This window comes from Balaenoptera musculus, chromosome 9 (assembly GCF_009873245.2).
Source record: "Balaenoptera musculus isolate JJ_BM4_2016_0621 chromosome 9, mBalMus1.pri.v3, whole genome shotgun sequence".
Lineage (NCBI taxonomy): Eukaryota > Metazoa > Chordata > Mammalia > Artiodactyla > Balaenopteridae > Balaenoptera > Balaenoptera musculus.
The window spans coordinates 41313952-41319951 of record NC_045793.1 but is presented as its reverse complement, the minus strand read 5'-3'; the positions used below and the strand labels follow the sequence as shown (position 1 = coordinate 41319951).

General features: G+C 39.9%; 1 long non-coding RNA gene across 2 annotated transcripts in view; it reads right to left on the bottom strand.

The window, feature by feature from the left end:
• Window positions 1–1920: 1920 nt before the first annotated feature.
• LOC118900695 overlaps window positions 1921–6000 on the bottom strand; it is a 32790-nt gene continuing 28710 nt past the window's right edge. For both annotated transcript variants that reach the window (XR_005021208.1, XR_005021207.1), the window contains exons 3-4: window positions 4822–4996; window positions 1921–4333 (exon numbers count right to left, since the gene is read on the bottom strand). This is a non-coding gene — a long non-coding RNA (uncharacterized LOC118900695). The remainder of the gene's footprint in view (window positions 4334–4821; window positions 4997–6000) is intronic.

Genomic DNA, 6000 nt, shown 5'->3' with positions numbered 1-6000 from the left:
CTGAATGCCTTAAATGTGAGCTACCGAGGGAGGAAGGGAGGCTACAATGGTGAGCATGAGAAGCATGGGGGGCCCCTTCTGGCACTTCCAACCTAGTTAAGAGGACAGAATGTAGTAGAAGAATATAGTAATAACCAAAAATTGAAGTACCATGTGGAGGCAGGGATGCTACCATCACCTTAAGTCTCCCTGGGAAGCTCTGCTAGAGTTGAAACCTGAAGGGTGAGTGAGTATACGTTAGCCAGGACAGGGGGGGAAGGCGGTGGGCTGGGTAATGGGGAGGGATTCTAGATCAAAAAAAGCAGTTTGCACGAAGGTCTATAGGCATCATAGTGCAGGCAGAACCTTTAAAAAGCCAATTTGGTTAAAGTGTGAGAATATCAAAATTGAATCTAAGAGCACAGGGCAAAAGCCAAAATTTGGAAGCCCTTGGCAGTCATACTAAATATATTAAGGATAATGGGAAGGCACTGAAAAGTTTTTTGTTTGGGGTTTTTTTGTTTTGTTTTGTTTTCCAAGTGGAATATTTTAAGCAAGAGACTATCATGGTTGGTTTTTTATTTTAAAGTTTCATCCTACCGAATAGAGAATGGATTAGAGGGGAGACAAAAAGGCACGTGGGAAGAACAGATAGGGAGTTACTGCAGGAAGCTAAGGCTAGAGAGGATGGAGCCTAAGTCACCAAAACCAAGGGGCTGTGGAGAACTGGAGAAACGGAAATGTTACAAAGGAAGCAGTAGGCCCGTAGAACAGATGGTCGGTCATCCTAGTTGTAGAGGCCCACAAACAAACGATTTGCTTTTGCCTTGCTGCCTCGGCCCAACCAAACACTGAACTTGGTTGGCCTTCTTGTAGCCCTGTGTCCAACGTGGTACCACCTGCAACACTTGCCCCCAGGTCAAGGACGGGCTCGAGAAATGAAAGGGATGACTCCACTCTTGTTTGGCTACTGATCATTTCTGTGACACCATTACTCTGGGTTCATGCCCAGCAGATCCCCATTTCATAGTCATTATATACTGTCCAGTGGTGGAGGACACCCATCAAAACATGTAAACTTTACTCCCTGCACCAGCTCCCTCTGTTCTAGCCATCCCACCCTATTTTTAAACAAAAAATGTCTCCATGGACTGCCAAGTCATCCATTAACCAAATGCATTCTCCTGTTTGGATCTGTGTTTAGCAGGGCATTTATCAAGACTTTCAGATCTATATCTATGAAAGATTTCTAAAACTTTGGCTAACCCTCCCCTTTCTCAATTCTTCTTCTTTCTTTGATTATAACATCACATTTTGGTGTTTTATTGATGACAGTGTTTTATTTACTGACACAGACCTTCTGATATTATCATTCATGTCACTTCACTTTCTCTCATTCTTTTTATCCTATGAGTCTTTATACTGTCCTCTAGGAGAATACACTGGCTCTGTCTTCCAGCTCGTTAATTCACTCTTTAGCCTTGTCCATTCTCCCCTTTAATTTATTTTAGTTTTTTGTTTGTTTTTGATGATCAAAATTTTAATTTCCAGATTCTCTAATCGACACTTTTTATAATCACCTCTAGTGGATGCTGTGTGCACCACACGAACCCCTTCCCCTTTCCTTTCTACCCTCCACCCCCACCTCAGGACCAAGGTGCTCAGTTGTCGAATCACCACCCTGATCCCCCCAGGCTGCTGAAAATATCGGTGTTGATACCTCATGCCTGAGTACCTTTCCCTGAATTGCCCTCCCTTGCCCAGTTCAGAGCATCTCTTCAAGGCCATCCCAGCTCTAGAGCCACAAAGAGATCAGCTGAGGTTTCCTCCCATTTTAATTTTCTCTATATCTGATCCAGTCTACTCTCCAAAACTCTGGTGGCCTTTCTTTCTCCTTCCTTCCCTCCCTCCCTCCCTCTTTTCCTTCCTTCCTGCCTTCCTTTTCTGGTGTGGCTACAAACTCTTCTTTTTAGCTCCAGGGGGTTGGGACTAGAGGAGGACTAGATGTGTGTAATTATGACATTATATTTCCAAACTTAATACTAGTTTTACATTTTCAATGTTTATTACATTTATATTCTGCTACCTTCTTTCCTGACACTATAATGAAAGTTTCTTTGTATATTGTCTATTAGTTGATTCTAAAACTTTTAAAGCAGAGTTTACAGTATTATATCATATGTTATTACACATGGCAGAGCCAAATAGCATGACTGCACTGAAAGAGAAGGAATATAATCCTATGTCATTAAACCAGTCACCCCTGAAGAAGAATGTGTCAGGAGTCAAGACTGAACAGATTCTCTCTTCTAAAGTCTGTCAGTTGTCCACAATTTGGGTATATTTTAACTTACTTCATGGAGGCATCGTGACTTTATGGTTTTATCCCTCCTTGGAGTCTGAAATTCCCAAAACATATTAAAGTCTTGCATGTTCTTACACATGGAATCCACTTTACTCTTGAAGACATTCTCCACAGAACCTTCAGATTTTCTGTCCTATTGTCGCCTACTCCCTCACTGTTTGCCTAGAATTTCTTTCCATTACCCTCTAGTTATGTCCCCCGTTTCTCGAATACCTTGTCTTCTGCTTTCTAAGACTTCTTTTTTTCACTGAAATACATAAACAAATTATTTTTTTTAGAAAATGTGAATGGAAGGCAAACATTTCTGAGAACCTTCATGTCTGAGACTATCCTTACTTTGCAGTTACATTTGATTGGCAGATTAGGAGCCATCAGAACTCTTAAAAACACGGCTTCCTGTCTTCCAGCTGATAAGAAGTCAGAGGTCAAAATCATCTTCTTCTTTTGTGGTTTGCCTCATGTACCTATGTGTGTGCCTATGTGTATGTGTTTTCATTTCTAGAAGCACTTAGAATCTTCTTTTTATCCTTGACATTCTGAACTGTTGTCAGGATGGAAATGGGTGTGGGTATTTTATCACCATTCCCTCTTGGCACTACATAAGCCTTTCAAACGAAGACTTGTCCCTTTCAACCTCGGGAAATTTCTTTCTGTATTTTCTTCATTTTCATCTCATTTTTTGTATTCTCTTTTCTGGAAGTTCTATCTAAATCATTGTTGGACCTTCTGTATCACATCTCCTTATCTCCTACGTTTCTTCCCTTTTTTTGCTCTGTGCTTTTCTAGAAGATTCCTGACTTTATCCTCTGACCCTTTTAGTGAATTCTTTTAGTATCAGCCATCATGGTTTTTTTTTTTTAGTATTTCTGATTGTTCCATTTTTCATAGCAGCCAATTCCTTTTTTAATGACATATCTTCTTAAACCTCTTCCAAGATTCTAATTAAAAACTGTTTTGTTTTGTTTGTAAATTCTCTCTCTGTTTCCAGAATTATCTGTTAATTTGAGGTTCATTTTTTCTGTTTGTTCACCTTGGTTCTTGTCTCTGGGACTGATGGTTTTCTTTGATAGTCGAGTGATCACAGATTATCAGTTTATATTTCCTAAAATTTATATCTGTGAACACGGATAGTATATGTGTAGGTATTTTCAGGCATATCTTTTAGTTTCTTCAGACAGTAGCTTTCCGTTTTTAACTAAGTGGTAAACAGTATTGATGCTGGTCACCCTCTAAATATAGGTGGGACCCACTGACCCAGCTGTTCTGTACTCAGTCCTTGATTATTGCTTAATTAAATTTCTTGATTACTGCTCCGTAGTCCATTCTTGCTCCCAGTGCCTGCAGCCTCTGAGCCAGCATAAGGTTTGCTGGACAGATCTGCCCCTGTGTCTTTGTATCATCCTTCCCCTGTGTCTCTTCTAAGTAGCAGCTCCCTCCACTCTGATAGATGATCACGAAGATCTAGTCCACCTTCCATGCTACATAAATTCATCAAAACTCTGGCCTCTGTTCCCCCATTCTATTCTCTCTGTGCTTACCTATTGATCCCCTTTTGTATACCTTTACTGTAATTTCAATGGGATTTTTGGACAAAGGTGAGAAAACCCAAGTGTTCAGGCTACGATCTTCAACCCAAACCTCCCTTAATTTTCCAAATCACTTCACTCTAATTTAGCACTCACTCACTGAGTTGGCTGGAGATCCAAGCTCAGTTGATTGTATAGGTCCATCACCCCCTCCATGATCATATGAGTGGATGAGAATGTTTATGGGTGACCCCCAAAGAGGTCTTTTGGTCTGTGGCTTCTTCATGTTGGAGCCTCCATGTTGAGGGCTGACAAGTCTGCTGGCGTTGCAGCTCACTCTCGGCCACACATGGAGATCTTGCTTGCTGTGGTTTCCAAAGCCCTGTTGCTTAGTTCCCCGTGCTCTGGCCCCCATGCAGCCAAGCTTTCCCACTCCTCATGAACAGGAGGGCTTACCTGGATTCTTCAAAATGTCAATGTCATGAAGATTTAAAAAAGAAAGAAGAAAAAACCAGTGAGGAAAAAATAAAGAGATTATTCCAGACCATAAGAGATAAAAAATGTTAATCACACATAAATAATACAATGAGTAAGTTTTGATTAGATCCTGATTCACTGGGGAAAGCTACAAAATGTATTATTGGGACAACTGGGGAATTTAGTCACTGGATAGTAGATGATATGGTATTTTTCACTTTCTTGTGTATAAAAATAGTATTGGGCTTATGGAGGAGAATGTCTTAACATATATGTATATATAAATGAAATTGGGCAAAATGTTAACAGTTCTTGGACCTACAAGGAGGGTACAAAGGCATTTATTTAAATAGCCTTTCAAATTTTCTGTATGCTTGAAATTTTTCAAAATAAAATGTAAGGGACAAAATTATGTTTTTTGGAGGGAGCAGTCCTGAGTTATTTTATCGAAAGCCGGCAGGGACTTAGATTTACCTGTATTGGCCGGCTGATGCAGAATACTTGGGCCGATTCCACTGAATTGATAGATTTCTCCTGTAAGGTGCTCTCCCTGAGCCTTAGAATCTTGTCTACTGGAATGAAGTGGGGTCTACCAAGTTCTTGTAAAAAGCTACAAGAATATCTGAAGAGACATCTTTTATGTGAGACTCTATAAGGACAACAAAAGGACAAGTTGAAAATGACTGAACTCATGTTGAATAAAAATTATACATATTTAATTGTTTAGTTAACATGCGTACTTACATTCTACAAATGCTATAGCGTGAAACCCTGGCCTTAACCTCCAATTTTTTTCTTATTAAGCACTGGGTCTAAAGATCTATCTGGAGTTTCTTCTTTAGTCATCTGAGTTATAACTTGTCAATTAACTTTATCTAGGGCCTACAGTATTAGGAGGTGAAATGCTCCCTTCTATCTAGAACTATTACTAATTACTATTACTAATAATGTATAGGGTACAGGCAAATCCTCTTATAGAACAGCAATACAGAATACACTCTGGATTTGCCTGTTACCTATGGTGTCATTTTATTTATCCCTCTATCCTTTGTGCTTCTGTAGGAGTTAGGTGTGATGAGCTTCAGGTTAAACATTTTTGGCATGAACACTTCATGGGTGATACGGGTACTTGACGCTGCATCACATCGTATATGCATTGTCAGTCTGTGCCACTCTTGGGAAGGTTGTCACCACCAGCTAGATTAGGCCAGTGAAAAAGTACATTTTCCTTTGACAACTAATAAGAAATCTGTGGGAGGATATTTTACACTGTACAAATAGCCTATTCCAGAACAATCTTTTACCCAGTGATTTTAGCATCTACTGATAATTCTTCCCAATTACAATTTAATTCCAGCTGGCTTCCTATTTACTTTAGTTTATTTCCCCAGTTCTGAATTCCAGTAACCATATCTCACTTCTCTTTCACCTACAAGTCCCCTGGAATGGACGTTTATCCCTACTCTCACCTGGATTTGAACCTCCCTTCTTTTGTCTTTCAGACTCAACTCATGTCGCTAGTCTTCCATTGTCTTTGCTCCAGGTTCTCTCCCTACAACCCAGGTAAGTACTGTCTCCTTCAAAGGCGGAAAGAATTTGGCATATATATTGTGCCATAAGGGCTTATTTCTATCTAGGCATGCCATTTACTAT